Source organism: Alexandromys fortis, unplaced genomic scaffold (assembly GCF_014885135.2).
Source record: "Alexandromys fortis isolate MF-2015 unplaced genomic scaffold, M_Fortis_MF-2015_v1.1 scaffold_9, whole genome shotgun sequence".
NCBI lineage: Eukaryota > Metazoa > Chordata > Mammalia > Rodentia > Cricetidae > Alexandromys > Alexandromys fortis.
The window spans coordinates 9,432,777-9,453,252 of NW_026067892.1; the positions used below are offsets into that span (position 1 = coordinate 9,432,777).

At 37.2% G+C, this 20,476-nt stretch overlaps 1 protein-coding gene across 1 annotated transcript in view; it reads right to left on the bottom strand.

Annotated features, from left to right (window-relative positions):
- Pcdh15 (protocadherin related 15) overlaps positions 1 to 18,281 on the bottom strand; it is an 864,688-nt gene extending 846,407 nt beyond the window's left edge. The window contains exon 1 of the mRNA XM_050142799.1: positions 18,207 to 18,281. The gene's annotated coding sequence lies outside the window, so the exon portion shown is untranslated. The remainder of the gene's footprint in view (positions 1 to 18,206) is intronic.
- Positions 18,282 to 20,476: the final 2,195 nt, after the last annotated feature.

Below are 20,476 nucleotides of genomic sequence, written 5' to 3' on the forward strand. Positions count from 1 at the left end.
ATATATACTCTTATAACCCGAATCACCTTTTCAGTCTCATGCAAACATATAAATACTCATAGTTGCAACAATTGCAATATGACCAACTGGGAAATAATCACACTAACTATTACAGGAATGTATACAGACTGGAAGTCATATAAAGGTAAATTAAAAAGGAGGGACGCGTACAACAAGATAAGCAACCCAGGCACAAATAACCACAATAATGGCCACTATCTTCTGAATAAGCTATGCATTATTCCCACATTCATAAGGCTTCAGACATCCTAGGCATAACATATACTTTCTCATCTCTAATACAGCTTTTCAGCTATAGTCTGGAGTGCTAAATAAAATCAAGTGGCCTATCCCTTGGGCACTAATTTCAAATGTCTTGACATTGTGTTTTGGCTCATCCAGTGAGGAGGGTTGATTTCCCTTATACTTGTCCGTAACAACCACAGCTTTCAGAGTTGTTTCTTTAGGACATGTTGTCTTATATGAAGGTATATTCATTTGTTTTCCCATCTGTGAATGAAGGGAGGGCTGTGTAGAGAAACTAGAAATTAGAAGCAGATGGAAGATATTATTCTACACTTAAAGACTTATCTATTCCTAGTTAGCATCAAAGATGAGAACTAATTCTGACCTCCAGGAATTATTGTTGGTGCTATGTTCGCCAAAGCATTACACAGGCTCCAAAATACAGAGACATTGACAGTGTCTTCACTGTCACATGAGGGTCGAGGTCAATCATTCTTAATCAATGTGTGCAGACGCTTGAAAGATACTGCAGAAATATGTTTTCTTAAATATTTAATTATTGAAAACAAAAGCACCCTAAGCATTCCTTTTGTAAATCTGTACTAAAATTCATACCATTCATCATCAAGAAAATAAAGCTTTAGATAATATTATCTTCAATTCAAAGTAAATAGAAAGGAATAGCTAATTTACTTTGAAGCTGCATTTTTTAATTAGACCATGCTGTAAACTCAACTGGGTGGCAGCAGGTAATGACATGGTGAAGGTGGAGCAGACCACTGGAGGAAATATCCCAGGATTTGGGATATTTGGGAAAATAAGCTCCCCAATCAAGCTTATTATACAATGGTTCACAAGTGATCTGGATCCAGACAGCAAGGTGGGTTGAGGAGACCTGCTCCATCAGTGAAGTGTTCTTCGTACACAGAGGAGGATCTAAAAGCCCTGACTCCTCATAGGAAATCTGGCGATGGCAGTACACACATACACACATGAAATCTCAGTGTTTGAAAGGTAGACGGGCACTGGCCAGTTGCCTTGCCTAACAAGTGAGACCCAAGCCAGCAAGAAACCTGTCTCAGAAAACAAGGTGGACAGTGTCCCAAGAAGGACAGTCGAGGAACTAAGTTGAGGTCTGGCCTTTATATGTGCACACACACACACACACACACACACACACACACACACCACCACATCACATGCACATTCACAGAAATGCATATACAACAGAAGGAAAAAAAAAAGCCCTGAAACTTGAAAAACTGAGTCTCTGCTATTTTTATCCCAGAAGTGTCATTCACCTTTTGTGGGTACATCTCAATAGCTTGGAAAGGAAAGTTTGAAAGCCATGAAATAGACTACAAGGATAGTCTTAATAAAGAAATCTACTAATTATAGATAATTGTCATAATAAATTTCCTACATTCGGTGTTTATACTAATTTTGCAATTTGTAATTTTTTAAAATACATTTGAGTAATTGAAGCTTCACATATTTTCAAAATATATATTTAAAAATACAGACAATTCATGTACTAGTAAATATATATTCTATGTAGAAACATGCTCACTGGGTGAATCTCTTTTTCCTTTATGATTTGTACTTTGCTAGTAGCTTTGGGTTGCACCATATAAATACCTTCAAACTAGCAAAATTTAATATTTGTCCATATGAGATTTGAGATTTTAAAAGGATTGTAGTTTTCAGAAAAATATTGATAAAATATAAATTTATAGAGACTATTATGTGATATAACACTTCTGGATATTTAGTATATTACAAAGGTAAAATTAAACAGTATTTTTATGTACCATTTATTAGAAAAACAGCAAATATTAATGAATAATATAGTATGTGAGTAATTTGATTAAACATTCAAAGAAAAGGTGAAATTAAATTATTTTTACATTTTTCTTAATATTTACATCCCTACCATACTTTAAATGACTAAAAACTACTTGTGTTTATAGAATAAAAAGCTAAAATTATGACTTATCTGTTTACCTAGATTTTTTGATGAAATTATAACCAAAACAATAATTGCTCTATAATATTATGTTATTTATTACTCTTTTGCCATTTTAAATTTAGAAGGGAATATAATACACTCTAAAGTTAGAAGGAAACATGAAGCACTCTACATAGATGTCCTATAACTCCTGTGTCTGTGTTTCAAATGAACAAGGAGAATTTGTGTCTTCTTGGTTTGACACCATGTCAGGGCTTAGAAATGCTATCACTGTCGTCCATTAAATCAATAAATAAAATATTATAAAAAATATTTTTATGATCTTAGAGAAAAATATTTATATGTTATTAACTTGCAGGGTAACTAAGAGCGGAATATCCACTAAAAATTGTCGTACAATATACCCAGGGTGTGATGCAAAATTTTAGTTTTCATATTTGAAATGGCATAAATAAAAATAAATACATTTTATTTTAGAGAAGATTTCTCTAAATCTCTTTGCACATGAGTTCCCATGTGGAGCATGCAAATATTAGAAAACCATGGAGCTTTGGACCGTAAGACAGGCTTGTGCATCTCTCGTCTTACATCCTCTGTCTCCGTCCTTTGTCAACTTTTCCTTCCTCTTCCTCCTCTCTCTATGCTCATCTTACCCTCTTTCACATGATGCTCTTCAACTTTGGAGATTAGAATTTCCTATCTCATATACTTTTAGTAACTCAGAAGTAATAATTAGTTTTTTTTTTCTATAATGATATTCTAAATATGGACAACCAAGCAAAACTTCTTCCCTGAATCTACTAGTCTTATCATTTTCCCCATTTAATCTTACCCTATAAACACATTTAAGGCTAAAAAGGCATCCTAATAGAACAAATATTCTGTCTGTTATTACGTAGCAAATGACAATCTTACAGATTTTCCATTCTCCTCTACTTCAACATGTTTTTTTTTTCTAAATAAAATTCCATATTATATTTTAAGAAAAGAAAAATTAAGTTCAGTGTATGAGCGAGGTACGCACAGTATATCCATGGAGATGCTGAAATTATGTCAAAATGCAATTTTGATTTTATGAGCAGACAAGAATAGAGTCAATCTCATGCGAATTCAAAATGGGGAGCATAAATCCAGTGGGGATGAACCCATGCCTGAACTGGAATTAAAGTAGTGCTGCCGCAGTGAGCTAGGACATATTCTACAGAGGTAAATCATCTCCTCAGTCCATTTAAATTAATGCAGAACATTTAAATTTACAACACAGAGAAGGGCTCACCTTCTTTTCAGGGTCAATCCTATGATTTCAAGGTATCCTGTAGAGATTAGCATTAAAGTTTAACCTTTCAGATTCCCAATTAAAAGTTAATTACAGCACTTATGTTCCGTACCATGTAAACTTTCACTGTGCAAAATGCACTGAGTTTCTTTTATTGGAAAATCTATGTGAGTAAATTGTATGAAAGGAAGAGGGACAGAAACTGCTTCAGGGGTTCAATTTAGATTTTTTTTTTTGTTTCTTTAACAAACCTCTGAAACTCTCATGATATGCATGAAAACTGTAATAATCTTTGTATAAAAAAAAGCCTATTTCAGCAAAATTTTACTATGCATTACACAATGGAGTCTCAGCATGATTTCTTGGAATTGAAGTGAACTAGAACAAATGACAGGATTTTAAGATAAATGCTAATTACATGTGAAAAAGCAAATGAGAATCTTGCTCAGAGAAACTGTACTATTGTTGATTCAATGATGGCAGTTGTATCACCAGCTGCAGGAAAGCCAGGGTTAACTTAACTTTCTACCTTAATGCTATTGAGCTAATCGAAAGAGATACAAATACTAAAGATGCTTACTAGTAATTGGTGCAGCTCAGATATATTTTATTAGCTGGCTTATACCTGTTTAAACAAAACTAGGATACTGTTTACAACCTTCAATGAACAGTTCTAAATTTATTAACATATATGTAAATAAATCTTAAATTTAAAAATTCTAAAATCTAAAAATTCTAGTGCTTATTGAATATTTTCCATGTAAAATATAGATTTAGTTATATTCAATGCCACCTTTAAAATCATGGATAGTTAAGCACATATGTTTGTATCAATATGCCCATGTTTATATGTATACTATCAAATTGGATATTAGGTGCCAAGATATAGTTAAAAAACAAAAGTTGTAAATAACTTCTGATAAAAGCTGACTTTTTTCGAGGTACTTGATAAGTACAATCTATGTTGAAAGTGACGGAAAGAAATATTTAAAATGGGCTTGGAAACCAAAAGAATTGAAAACAAAAGAATGCTTTCAACTGTGAATGACAGTTCTAGGTTCCCATCAGATTGCATTTGACGCAGGAACAGAGAGAAGAGTCCCCTGTTTCTTTCTTATATGTACTCTTTTGCATTAGTCTTTATGGGGAAGGCATGGTTGTTTAACCTCTGCTAGCTTTGGTTCTAGCTGCATAAACCCAAAAACTGTGACCAGATATCCTTGCTGGCTAGAAGAGCATCATAGTCTCATTTACAATCTGTGGGTGAGAGGACACTGCACATGCAGTAATGACTGAATCATGCAGTTTCTTACAGTACAGAGGTAGTAGCAAGGTCAGCAGATCATATATGAGAGAGAGATAGCGAGTGCAGTAGACAGTCTCCAAATTTTACCAATCCAAAGAAGTCTAGTATAACAAAGGCTGGATTAAAGGAAAAACAATTTCTATTATTTCAAAGATTTATGTAAGAAATTCTAGGCTTTAGATATTGTTAACGTGATTTCAAATCTTTATGTTGTTTAAGCTTTGGTGATCACAAATTCAAATGAAATATTTGATGAATTTAGTCAATTAAAGTCTAAACTGTATAGCTCTTGGAATTCTCTCAGAGAAATGCGATATTCCTTATTTTATAGTTGACTAATTTAAATGAAAAAAATCAGTCATGACAGGTAACTCAATGTTGTTCGTATAGGAGGCCAGTTTGTTTGAGATAGTGTCACTGTGGGAGGGACCATTATAGGGAGGTTAATTAGCACATGTAATTGAGAAAATAGTATAAACATAGATCAAGGAAGTTAGAGTATTTTAATTAAATTAAGTACTTTTTGATGGCATAAAAATAAAAGGAAAAGCTAAATATATTTAAAAGGTTTACAATACAAAAGGTCTCACATTTTATTAGTAGTTGCCCAGAAACCAAGAACACAAACAGATATAATGTTAATGATGTACCTAGCATACATGGAAAATCAGAATCTATGTGCTATACTTTGTAACTTTTGAATATGAAATAAAATCAAACTTGATGAGTTTTTGAGTGGTCACTGAGACTCTTAAAACCTATATTTCATGTTAGTTGCCACTGTATGCATTCATCCTACTGAAGAAGGTGGGCAACTCCATATTTTGAAGTCAGGCAATAGCATTTAGATTAAGTAGTGGTAAGGATTCCATTGGGCATCATGAAAATTTTGCCAAATTATCTTTTAAAACTAAGAGAGAAAAATATTTTTCCAAAATTATTTCTTTAAAGATTTAGAAACTTTTGGTATGTATTTGTGTCTCTGTGTATATGTGCACGTGAGTCCAGGTGTTCGAGCAGTCCAGAAGAGGCAGCTAACCCATAGGAGGAGGGAGCTACAGGTGGTTGTGAGCCACCTTACATGGACATTGGCAATTGAACTTGGGTCATCCCGGAGAGCAGAAGTGCTCTTAATCACTGAGCCATCTCTCCAACCACTCATGTTTCTTATAAGACGAAATACTCAGAGGAAAGAAATGTCATTTTTTTTTCAAAAGTAAAAATTTCTGTCTCTCAGTTGCAATTGCTTTATATATTAGAGTAATATTTATCATATCTCAAATCTAGAAAGAGGACTGATTTACAGAAAAAGTATATTTAATTACTTGGTAGTGTTGAGACACTGTTTTCATATTACAGAAAGCAAAATTTAATTTATTTTACAAAACTTCAAATATAAGAAATGTAAAATTAGAAAGAAGGGAAAGTTGAAATTCAAAGCCATGTAACCACCATGGAAAACAGTTTGAAATATAGGCTAAGTATTACCATGAGGGTTGGTGAACACTTGCAATACCAAATTAGACAGAATGAGGTAGGAGTATTATTTTAAGTATAAGGTTATCTCAGGCAACATTTTCAATCAATCATTTTTAATATATTTTATACAGTTTTCTTTAGCATATTACTATCCCTCAAACAACTCCTCCTAGGTCCTCTCTACCCAACTTCAGGTTCTTTTGGCATTTAGCATCTTGTTATCAGAATAATCATGAGGAACAAGAATCATTATTGGGAAAACACACAAGATAGTGAGCAGCAGACATTTAATTGTTCTCAGCTTATCAGTTACACATCCATGTAAGAAATAAGAAGCTAATTCTTAGGCTTCCAACAAGTTAATACTCTTGTTTTAAATTTATCCTAACATAGCCAAATTCAAAACTTATAAGAAACTAGAGTGCTGTTGTTATGTATCCATTGGTAACATAGATTTAAGATAAAGGTAATTTTTTTTATTTAACATCGTTTCCTGTGATGTTGTGATTCATTACAAAAATGACCTGTTATTTACAAAGTTCCCACTTTCAGAATATAATATTACAATTGATAATGTAGAAAAACAAATGTCTCTAATTTTTAAACAGCTTAATATTGCATAAAGGTGATCCAAGTAAGTAATGCCTAAAAATACACAAGAAGGAATTTGTTTATGATATGTTTCTTATCAGTAACACTGAGAGCTCCATCAAAAGGGTCAGACACCATGAGTGGAGTTCAGTACTGTAATTTTCTTGTGAATGGGAGAGAGCAGGAGTTGGGATACTAGCATAGCTACTGAAAATCTTGTAAGAGCAGAAAATTTAACCTACTGTTGCCAATGTTGTATCCTGCCTAGTTATGTCCCCTAAGCTCACTCCAAGGGATGCTGGGCCCTAGCCTGCCCACCAGGATCTTCATCATCTGGGCCTTAGCCTGGCTCCATCTGTTTGGAAGAGAGTTCCTAGGACAAGTTGCATTTTTTCAATGTAGCTGAATATTTATTCATCACTACTGCCTTTACTGATGGCAGGGGTCTGTCCTTGCTCTGGCAGAGGGAGGCTTTTATGAATTTTCTCAAAGGTCCTCAGTGCTGTAGCTAGTTTGGGCACAGCTCAATTCTGTCACTTGTTCTGTTAATAGACTATCATGCAGCCCAGCGCCACTCCTTTCTCATTTATCTCTAACACAGCCAGCTTCAGTTCATGAAAACAGCAGGGTGTCCAAACACTGGTCCCTACAGCCTCAGTGTGGTTGCCGGCAATATATCTGGGTATGATGCTGCAGATAAGGAAACATACTTGGCAAAATTGTCAGTCCGGGAATGCTACAATTATGGACTTAACAAAGAAGATATCAAACACTCAGGGGGAGGAATCATACTGACGATTTTACCCATTAGGCTCCTCAAAAAAAAAAAAAAAAAAAAAAAAAAAAAAAACCACGTGACTTCTGAAATAAGTCAATCTGCAGCTCAATTTGCACATGCAGAGTGAGAAATTACAACGTAAAGCTTAGAACATGAATCATCCCATATAGCTTTCCAATTTGATGCAGCCTCATATTGGATGGAGTCTGAAGTATGTTACTTGTATATATGCTAAGTGTTTTGAGACCAGTAACAGTTGTAAGGATTGTATAATTAAAAACAAATTGAGTCTCTCTTCTGCCTCTCTGCCTTCTCTCTCCCCCCTTGTCTCTCCTCTCATCTCCCCTCCCCATCTAATTGTTCTGAAGGATTGACCCCAAAGGCCTTGTGTGTGCTAAGTAAACACTGCTACTGAACCACACACAAGTCCATTTGTAGTGCGAGCTCAAATTTCAAATGTATGAAAAAATACTGTTGATTCTATTTTCACTGAATATGTGATAGTTATTTTCAATAACTATGGAAACTTTTCAGATTTCAATGTTTCAAAGGAGCCCAGAAATCTTCTAGGGTTAATGCATTGAGAGACAGAGCGAGAGCAGTCATGGGACTACCCGAAAAATTGGCTTTAAGTATAAGTTCATGAGAGTCTATGCGCAGGCCCCCGAGGCAATAAAATGTGCATGAATACAAATGAGGATGCAGACATGGGAACAGAATTCTCCCAGAAACATGTGCTGGGCAGGAATCCAGGGATGTGGGCATAAAAACTCTTCAAATGCCCATCCCTTTTGTCCAATAAAAAGAACTATTGTTTCTACCAATAATGCCCTACTGTGATGAGGAAGTCCAGAGCATATGCAATTCCCCAAAGCCACTATGAATGCCAGGCATCTGCCCTTGCTCAGATGGGGAGCAGGAGAGTGGCACACCCCAATGCCACAATTGTTGTCCTCACAAGCATGACCCCTAGGCTTGGCTCTCTAACTGTGTATATGAGTTATCATAAATAATGGAACAAGGAAAGTAATCCCCACTAACCTAACCATCCTGTGATCATCTGCGAGCCAATAGAAATCAATTCCAGGCTTTCCCAGGATTCCAAGGTACGGAAATCTGGATAACTTTTCCAAGCATTACATCAACTGCTATCCTAGGCTTTCCCAGAATCCCCGCGGAAGACAGTACATTCTATTTCCTAGAATGATATCATCTGTGAGCTCAAATTTCCCCAGTATCACCAGGGGGACGGGAAGGTGCTATTCTCAGAATGAGTGCTCGGGCTTCGACAGATAACTTTGCTGCTTCTACTAAATAAAACTTTAGCTGGGCTGCCTGCTGTGTTTGTCTATAAACTCATATTGATGAGCTCAAGAACCTGCACAGAAAGAGATTTGATCTCCCCGGCTCACTGCATCTACAACATCATAAAGAATACAATACGCTTTTAAGAGGAGTAAAAAAAATAACCAATGTCAAGTGAAAATAATAGGGACATACTCTTCAATAAAGAGAATTAAATGTTGCTGTGTTTTAGAGATTGGACTGTAGACGTTCGGTAGCTTAGAAGTTAACTCAAAGAAATTCAGTTGGGACCCGCTCCCCTTTTTAATAGGGTCATGGAAGCAAAGAGGATATCTTTGCTTTCCATACTAGAAACAGACAGTATGGAGGACTCCTTGTAATGTGGCAACGACCACTCTGAGTTAGAGTCTTAGTGGATACTTGGACATAGGTATTGAAAATAAATTTTTCATTATGTAAAATCTACAATATGAGTAAACACATGTAAGTATTTCTGGGATACACTGTTAACATTCTGCCTCTGATCAATTCCTTTTAAGAGAATATATCAAGTCAATATGAAATATCCATGGGAAGCCACTTCCCCTTCTCTGCCAACGGGACTCATCATTAAAGCGATTCCTCTTAGACCCAGCCAAGTTCATTCATCCACTGACATGCTTTGGGTCAGGGTTGCTGACGACCTGCCTTTCCAAACCATTGATTCTCCTTAGATCTATGGCGACAAGACGGGACAGGTTTGTTCTCAGCAGGAAGAGAAGAAGAAGCAGTATGTCAACATGGAGATGTATCAGAAATGTTCAGGCTATACTATTACAAGATAATTTGTGGGTTTCTTCACAGTAAAATAGGCCAACTTGATACAGGAAAGGTGAAGTATGTATTCAAAGCTAGGAGAAAGTGTGTCAAAAATAATAAGAATAGTTATTATATGATGTGGGAGTGTCATATATCAATCTGTTGATTTCATTGGTTAAGTTATAATAAACCAGCTGCTTGGCCTCATGGCTTGGAACATAGATGGGAGGAGTAAACAGAATAGAATTCTGGGCGGAAGAGGAAGTGAGGTCAGACTCTGCTCTGCTCCGAGAGAGACCCGACAGCTCTGCTGGAGCAGAGACGCCATGCTCAACTCTCCCAGGATGGACGTAGGCTAGAATCTTTCCGGTAAGCGCACCTTGGGGTGCTTACACGCATTATTAGAAATGGGCTAGTCCAGGTGCGAGAATTAGCCTGTAAGGGCTAGAGTTCATGGGCCAAGCAGTTCTTAAATGAATACAGTTTGTGTGTTGTTATTTCGGGCATAAGCTAGCCAAGCGGCCGGGGTGTTGGGGATGCAGCCCCGCCGCCGCTCCTATTTCAACAATTATAAAATTATAATTCTATATCTGTGAATGTTTACTTTTTCTCTGTGTCAGATTTTTTTGTTTTCCATTCTCTTTTGTTACTAATAAAAACGTAAAATTAACAAAAAAATAATGAAATGAGTTTGGACATATATGAAATTAGACCCTAAAATCTAATCTTTTGTATACCATTCTAAATGTAATTATATTTTGACTCTGAGCTTTCCAGGAAAACAATGTGAAAACACAAGGTAAAAACTATTATCTGTGGGTGTGTGCAAGAACAAATGTCACTCTGCAGAATGTCTTCTTTAGGGGTAAAACTTTGTGTATTAGCAACTCCAGTTACAACTCTGGGATTTTATCTGTAAAAATGTCTCCATGGAGAGTGTACCAGTGGTGAGGAAAAAGTCTATTCACTGGCCAAGGCTGAGTCAAGTCTGATGTCACAGTACCCTGACTATGCCAGTAAAAAATCACAAGTCCTAAAATGATTTGTAAAATCTAGCTGCTATAAATACTTCAAAGCAAAGATTACATTGATTGTTATTGATTTTTAACAATGGTCTAATATATATATATATATATATATATATATATATATATATATATATACTTTCTACTAAGGTGCATCCATCTGACATAGTCTTTACTCATGCTAGAGAGAAAGCTTAATCATCGCATCAAAGAGTTCAAGGAGGGGGTTGCAGGAGCCCTAACAAATGCACCCAGTAAACCCAGAGGAACTCTTGCTTCTCAGAAGTTGTGGCAGTGACCTCATATGTATTATAATGAACATCCAAAAGTCCACCATGCAATTCACGGACATGACCAAATTAACTGCAATTGGGAAACATGTATGAAAACCTTTGCTGCCAGAACTATTGGGACACAGGAAGAAAATATCTACTCTGAGGAGAATTAGTGCCAGTCACCACTACAGGTTAGTAAATAACCTGGGAACACCCTGGAGGGTTTGACAGGCTTTGATGATTGTATTTTATAGAAATTGACACATTCAGGTCCCCCATTCTTTCTGGCAGCTTTTTGTCTTATTTGAATTCTCTATGAAGTACTATTAAGTGGTCCCACCTATATTTCACAGAGCAAAATTATTTCGTGTGCTCAGAGATAGATAACTGCCTCTTTGCTGTTGTTGCTTCATGAGTTAGATTCCAGATATCTTCTTGCGGGCACAATGTGGCTCCCTGTAGGAGTGGGATGGACCTCGCTTTCTGACACTTTAGCAACTTTCTCGGTTTGCTTCCAACATCTGCAGCCCGGGCTTGGTGGCCACTGGAAACCTTGACTGGATGATGTTGAGTTTCTTCCAGATGTGGATAGCTATCATTGTTTAGGTTAGTTGGGAAGCACAGCTGGTGGGATGGACTGCTTCTAGGGTAAATGTGTTAGAGGAAGTTGGTGGCCTGCATATTTGACTCTGCAAAGAACATTTAACACTGAGAGTGGATATGCCTTTCAGTGATGGTGAGGGTGGTCTTAAAGGAACATCACTTAGTGCTTGGCCAATCCTTGCCTGAAGTTTGAAGCAGAATTCTAGAAACTCTGACCTGGAAGTAAATTAATTTACCTTAACATTTATGCCAACCTGAGTAATATTTTATTTTCACTCTAAGGTGTCTCAATCATATATGAAAAATAGGCACTACTTAGTATTAAATGTATAACAAGTTAACTGAGTGTATAACACATGATAATCATTAATCTATTTTATTCTTGATTAGCAATAATTCATATTTAAAATAATGCACAAATATTTAACATTCTATATTCCTTTGGGAATGGATACTTCACAGTTCACAGCATTGCTAGATTTTAATTAGTGGAAATAAGTGCCAGATATGAATTTGTGATATAATCTGTGAACATCAATTTGAGAGTCTTTTGAAATGTGAGTACAGACAGATATAATAGTTAAGTGACAGGTGGTTGGTGGAGCAGAATATTATTAATATTCTACATTTCATATATCTCCAGCACTCCTCCTAAGAGGGGACTTTCATTTCACTTGTAGTGACCCCTCCAAATCAGAACACCTAGTGACCTCCTTCCAAGGCAGAAGTGCGTTCCAAGGCCAGGCAGTATCTTCTTGATATCTAAACCTCATTGTTCACACAAACTAAATGACAGCCAATTACAGCTGATGGGCTTTCGGGGCATCTGGGGTCAGATGAAAGCCTAGGAAGCGAGAAACGTGTGGAATCGTTCGCAACATAGCACCTGACATTGTGGCTGCAGGCTGGGAAAGATACGAGCTCCATGAGGGAAACTGTCGGACCCCCTGGTTATTTCTCTAGACTTTACCTCTCCAAGACAACGAAGGGTGATCTCCATGTGGATTTACATGTGCATGTGTGTGTGTGTAGAGCATACAGAAGGAAAGGAGAAAGAAGAGGTTGTATGGGTGGGGGAAGAAAACCTCTAGTGTTTTGTTGTTGATGAGGCAATTGTAAAAATACCACCTCATTTGGGCCTTTTGGCAGAACCACACGGTGTGAAGGACAACTATGATTACTCTCGTTTCAAAAGTGATGAAAGAGGCAGGAGTCCTGTGTGGCTAAATGACTTTAATAGAGCCAAATGGCCATAAATGGTGGATTTGGGATTATATTTCAGATGTTTGGACTGCAAATCCCTCTGAAGTCTTATTCCATTTTGCAGTTATAATGCACCACTCATAAATAAGTATTAAATCTAAAAAGATGCAAATACATTTTCAAATGGAGATGCTATTGAATATTTTATAACATCCCTCTCTGACAGGATCGTCTGGTGTCACTTAGATCTGACACACCTTTGCTTTTCTTCTCTCAAAAGACAATTGATTTATTTTCTCTCTTTCCATAAATTTATTGTACTATATTTATCAGTCTGTGGAATGGCTATGATACTGATTGGCTAAAATCATCTTTCACACTTCTGAAAAAAATCTCAAAAAATACTTCACAATTCCTGAGGGAACCTATTGGTATCATTTGTTGTGTATTAACCAATGAAAGTAACACATAGACAAATGGCCCTCCTCCATCAATCATTGCCCTTCTCTGCTTCAGCATGAAGGATAAAAATCAGGGTTTCTTTGCTCTCCCATGAAGACATGGTCAGGTGCCCCATTTCTGAACCATGAAATACAAGTGGAAAGGCATGTTGCCGTCACAGGGATGTTTGGTTCTTCCACAGGGTAAAGGGTCACATGCTTGGAAGAGCCCTTTTCTTTTTCTCAGTTAAAACTGTCACAGGGTTGGGAAGGGAGCAGCAATCCTGAACCCCAACAGCCACTGTAGGCAGCAGGACACTTTGACATCATTAAACACAGCAATATCCATGAATTCTGTGTCGGTCTTCTTAGAGAGCAGAGGCTGCAAGATGCTGCAATCTACAGAGTTACATTCCTTCAATAATGGGATAGCCACGCAAGACTGTATGTTCCCTGAGTTTTCCTAATGACTGTAGCCTGTTGCACCTTAAACATACAATATGAGTGACATAATTAGACACTGTGAACATGTGCCCTCATTGCTTCCTTCCTCACAGAATGCCCTGAGAGTACCCTGTTGGCATTCTTCACAACCTGGTACCTTTCAGGAACCTTCCTGACTTGGCGCATCAGATTCCCCTGGCTAGTGACTACTGGTTGTCAGGGAAACCCCTCTGCAAAATGATCATCTGCCCCTGTGAAGAGTGTCCTTCCCAGAATCCTCTCTGTTGCGGCACAGTCTCCTGAAATCTAGTAAAAATTTTCAATTAAATATTATCTACTATTATTGTGGAAGTTGGGCCTATCACAGTGTGTATGCTGAGACCAGAGGAAAATTAACAGTAACTGGTTCTCTCCTTCAATACGTGGGCTCTGGGAATCCGCCTCTGGTTGTCAAGTTTGACTTAAATCCCCTTCACCTGATGAGCCACCTTGCCAGCCCATTCTTCTCAAATTAACCTGGAACAATGTTCTTTACATAAAGGCTTGCCTTATTACTACTTCAAATCTTTTTTTCCTTTAATACTCTTAGAAAGATTGTCTACTGATGTGCGAGTGTGTGTGTGCACACACACACACACACACACTTGCACACACACACATGGTTTTAATATCACAAGCTTCATTGTCGTCGCCTCTGTATTCCTTGCAAACTTCTAATCATGACTCCTGGCTGAACCTGCTGCTCCCTGAGAATGGGATGCACCTTTGAGGTGTTCTGCTAACCACAGGAACAAGGATGGTCTGGAGGCCCCAGTCACCAGGTCACAGAATTGATTTTTCTGTAGAAACTGATTCACAGCATTATTTTTCCCTTTGTGGTTACACAGTACCCCAGAATGTTAGTATAGCCGTAAGCATGGATTTCCTGCTCAGCTCAAGTGTCAGGAAGTTTTCTCTTATGAATGCAGGATGATTTTTCTTTCAGTATAGACACATCAAGAGTTCCCTCTGCCTATCGTTCACAGGTAAAGAAAATACTGCACACAGCTTGATTCCAGCCCTCTGCGACCATGGTAAAGTGTTTCTAGGACACAACCATACTCATTTGGAGAGATTCAGTGGTGGATTTTTATACATCAGGAGGCTTGTTTAACCCTGGAGGGAGGGTCTTCATTGTCAAAGGGAAGCAGGGAGAGAAGATGCTGAAGCTTACTGTGGCCTTAGAGTCAGAGCCCTCCTTACATTGGTATCTCTCACAGGTTGATACAGTCCAAGCTAATGCAGGAGAAAACATCAGAGAACTCTCGGACCTGCAGTCCACAGTATGGCTGTGTCAAGGCCTCAGTCCACCATTTCATAGAAAACTCTGTGCTTGTCTTATTTTATCAGTTTGTTATCCTTGACTAATTAGGATAACTGAGAAAACAAGTGCTAATACTTATTGATGAGAATTATTTAAACCATTTGTGTTTTATGTAGATTTATCACGGTGATTATAATGTGATTTTAAAGAGTTAAAGAAGATATTTAATCTGCTATGATCTAAAAAGTTAACTAACGTAGTATCCATAAAGGAAAGAGAACTCTTCGGGAGGTTAAGTAATTGAAGCATTTATCAGAGAGGTTTCTGTACTGCCGCTGACCTCTCTCTCCTAAACTGTGTCTTCCTAATTGGCCACTTAATGGTGCCTAGAAATACAACAACTGCTCAAGGAAAAATTTTCTTTGTATTAAGGTCAAGAAAAAAAAAAAGCCCAAATATCTTGCAAAGAGGAAGCTATCACGCATTTTATATTTTATGACATTAACTACATCTAATATGTATTTACCCAATGGCCTTGTTTTTTTTAGACAACCTCTAACACACACCTCCCACAAATGCAGAGTGAAAAGGCACACAGGATGCATGATAAACATCATCATTCATCAGTTTTTGCAGAGAATTTAGAGGCCCATAAACCTCCATGGGAGAAGTAGTTTGGTGAAGGCCATTCAGTTGAGAAGGTGTGCCTGCCTCTCTTGTTCCTTTTTTATGATTTTATTTTTAATTATATGTAGATCTCTCTGTCTCTTTCTCTCTGTGTCTCTCGACCTCTGTGTGTGTGTGCATGTGAGTGTGTGTGTGCGTGTCCACATGTGTGTACATGACTGCAGTGTACTTGGAAGCCAGAGGAAGTTGCTGGATCCCTGGAGCTGGAGTTGGAGGTGGTTGTGAACCTCTGTGAGCATGCTGGAAACACAACTCGGTAAGAGCAGCAAGCATTTATCTGCTGGTTCATCCTCTAGCTCTTGTTCATCTGCTTTGGTACCAGTTGGTCAGCCATGTTCTTACATCTGCAAACGTAGAACCTTATAATTCACAAATACTGTTTAAAGATGATAAGGTATCGATATCTTCTAATCTGAGTTGTCTGTGACAATTCGCTAAGAACTTGCTGGGAACTCTATAAGCACCAATAATTTTTAGGCCCCAGATTTGTCTCTTTTCAATACATTTTCCATTTCTCTGCATTTCTTGTGATCTTTTGAATAGAAAGCCGATCTGAAATATATTATTGTCTGGGACCTTACATATTCTCCCATAAGGAACAGAAGTTACAGTTAGAACTTGAAGCTTCATTTACCTGCATTCATTATTCAAATAAGGGCAGTCAATATTCCGAAAGTACTGTAGATCTTTAAAATTGAATTTATGAGTACTAGATGAGGTATTTCAAATCTTTACCTTCAAAATTTTATCAGTCCTCCTATGAAATAGCATTCTCACGATTTGGTGGCCTTATTTGTTTAAGAAGCAATACGTTCAATTATTAATTTGGTTGTGTGTAAGGCGATTTAAGCCAAATTTAGAATTTTTTCATGGCAAAGTGACAAATTCTACTTACATGCATTGCAAAGAATGAAGAGATGTGCTGAGTGTTGATGTAATGAAGAGTGACTCCAGCGAGCCAACATCTGCATGACCTCAAACATGAAAAATATTCTGCGGTGAGAACATGAGAATATCCTCCCTATGATTTCCCAACTTAGCACGTTACACAGGGCATAACTTCAGAAAAATCCTGCCTGTTCTATTTGGGCAATTATAGAATAGGAAAAAAAAGAGAAAACTATTTTTAGGTTGTGTTTACAGTTATTTGAAACATTCAAAACTGGAAAAATATTTTAATAATTATTTATTTTCATAAAACACTTGTTTACATTTTAATGAACTACTTTCTTTTTAATTATGTGTGTGTGTGCATGTGTGTGTGTGTGTGTGCATATGATCACCCCATGAGTACAGCACCCATTAAAGCCAGAGAACTTCCGATTCCATGGAGCTGGAGTAACTGATGGTTGTTGGTTGCCTGTGGTGGGCAGTGGGAATGGATTTGAGTCCTCTGAAAGAGCAGTCTGCCTTCTCTCTTAATTGTTGAACCTTCATTTCCACCCCTGAGCACGGGTGTTTACATAGCATGGGCTAGCTCATGAGACCATGGTAGCTGCTGCAGATGAATTAATTGGAAGACAATAGACAATGTGCTCGCCCCGGGAGTCACATGGTGCTTTAAGCAAGAACAGGGAATCCGAGAAGGTGCCAGCCTTGTGAAGCCATCCATATGTATTTCATATGTTGCAAATTATAATTATCTCTTTGTGTGTTCTATTTCCTGAAGTACTATATCCCCAACCTTCAGTGAGTTATTTAATTACGAATTTTACACACGACTACCATGGTTTTGTTTAAATAACTCAACTTCTTCATTCGGTTCTGTAAGGGTTTATCTGATTCTATTTCTGTTGATTTAAGTCACTGTGAGACAAGTAGGCTCGTCCTCTCTTATCCCATGGATGCTGCTCCTGGTCAAATTTTATCTTAATTCTCCTTTTATGTTTCTGAAGTCCTAAAGCTATTTCTGCAATGGAAGCATAAGCCTGACCTCAGGAACATACAATAGGACATTGACTTCATCCAGAAAAATCCAAGTTGTGCCTATAACACTTAGCTGTGGTTTTTGTGAACAACCAGATTTAAAAATAATAATAAAAAACAAAACAAACAAACAAAAAAGACCATTGGGACAGACAGTTCTTTGGCACCGTGTGATAGATGCAAGGTTTCTCATACGTTACCACTGGGATAGTCTCCAAGAGAATGACCCAATCAATGGAGAATAATAAATCTAAATACAGTTGAAGGCTTGCCTATTCTGAACACACTGTAGTAGAAAGCCCCGATATTTCACTCTTCTGGAAAAGAGTTTTACAAACGCTTTCATTAGCTCCCTTTTCTTCTTCCTGGCTTAGACGCCGCAGATAAAAATAAATCTACTTAAAGCTTTTTGAACGGTACTCACTAATTAGATTGTAGGCACGGTGAATAAATTTCGTGGGAAATACCAGTCCAAGGACTGATTTTGTTTTTCTAAGCGGTAGACAAAGTACATGAAGGTTCCAACTCTATGGATCAGTAATCGTGACTCACCTTGCTGTCTTGTCCGGCTGCCCTCACTGACACGTGACTTCAACCTTCAGTAATGACTGGTGCTTCCATAATCCTAAAGAGAGAAGGTTACTGGTCAGTGGCACGATAAAACACAAACTTGCTAGGTACAGGATAAGAAAGCTACTTATTTGTGTACCTGTTACATTTGTGATTGAGGCAAAGTGTTACAGATATCATACAGATATGATGCGCAAACATTAGCCTCCCAAGCACAAAGTTTGAATACAGAAACTGTGGATCCCCTTATTGGAAACTTGGCCCGGGGTGTTTGGGCTGTCACCCAAGTTCTAGGGTGTGTTAGTACTTAGAAAATGAACATTTGCTTCACACTGAAAACATTGGTAAGACAAGAGTCTGTCTCTCTAAGAAGCATCACAGAATAAGTTCTTAATAAAACCTTTAAACATATTGTTTGGTCCGCAGATCGAAGAAAAGTACTTAAACAACATGATCTTTCTCTCTGAGGGAGGGGCCCCTTAATACCAAGTGCTTGCCTACCATATGAAGGACCTTGGCTTCACCCTCAGGATGACCAAACTTTTGAGTCTAATTATTATGATTTATTTTATTTTTAATTATGTGATGTGTGTGTGTGTGTTGGTGGGCATGTGTTGTGAGTATGCTACCTGAGAATGCCAAAAGAGACTTATAGCTCTTGGTGTGCCACCACAGGGGTCCTGAGACCGGAACTTGAGCAGCTCTCTCCAGGTCCTCTATCTGAAAATTTTATCATATGCCACTATTATCACAATGTCAATTTTTTCAATAGATTGTTTGAGGAAGGAGAAAGAAAATGTTTGTTACAATAAATTGTTGAATCAAGGCACTTTAGCTATTCTTTATTATTATTATCATTATTATTATTGGGATATGGTCTTCTCAAAGTTATAGAACGTAACTGAAATCATCATATATCTTATGTAAATATCAAAAATTGTTATAGTAGTGGATGGAAAACCCTGTATTTTGTCCTCAGCACATGATTTTCCCTGTGTATGTGAAAAACAAACAAACAAAAAAAAAACTAATTCCTAGCTGCTGTAATTACTTCCCAGGCTCCATCACTAAACACAAGTGCTCATCCCGTGAGAACACAACAGGGTTTTCTTTCAAGATGAGAGCATGTTCAAATGAAGGTGGTTTTGTTGTTGGGCTTTTGTTGAGTTTTAAGCAGTGTACTTAGAACAAGCTAAGGCACAACTACTGGCAGCTACTAAGAGAGCAGTTTCGTGGCTGGAAGAATTCATTCAAGACATTCCTGAGAGAAAAGTGACCATTTTGCATAGCGCTGTGCATAGTGAATGGCCGCTCCATAGTGCCTGGGTGCTGAGTCATAATGAGGCTTCTTCCAAGTCTCAAAGGCCTTCTGAAGCTGAGAATGTGACAATCGCTCCGTGGAATCATTTTCTGCATGCTTCAAGAACACACATCTACTCATTACCTCTTCCTGCTGAGAGAGCTCACACAGGCTGTACCACTTTGAAATTTTGTCTTGCAAAATATTTATGGTATTGTTAGAATATTAAAAAAAACATTAGAGGTGCAGTAGGGAGAGGCAGGCCTATGCATGTTAAAAATATGCAAGGAATTAAGTATGTGCTTCTATTAAAGAGATAATTATTATTTTTTACATTGTATGAAGTAAACAATTCAAATTTTTCCTAAGTGATTACTCATATGTTCTATTACAATACTTGGAATGTCTTTTTTCTTCCTCACTAAATGTATTTGATGCCTTTTAAAAATATAAATTGAAGTTGACAATAAATACACAAGTATATTTCTCAATTCTTTATCACATCCTAGTGATTCAATATTTATTTCTAAACTTGAATGCTAAAATTATTCATCCTCTAGTCTGTAGTATACACAGGAGTACACTTTTGTCTCCTTAAAGTAAGCTCAAGTTTTATATATGATACAAAAACCATACCGATAAGGAAAATTAATTGAAATCATCAAAGATACCTGGCTAAATCTAAAAAGACAGCTCACAAAGTTGCTGGATGTTTTATACAATGTGGACATGGATGGGAGGAAGACATTTGTATGTATATAAAAATATTAAAAAACATAATACAGAAGAAGAAAGTACTTGAAAGGGCACCTGTGATTTTTACATCCTTCCAAGAACAGCAATTCAACATCTTTAATTATCAATGAAATGTAAATTAAAACAGTAATAAAACATATATATCTGAGAATTACAAATGTAGGAAAGAAATAATAAAATAAATTAGAAATATCTC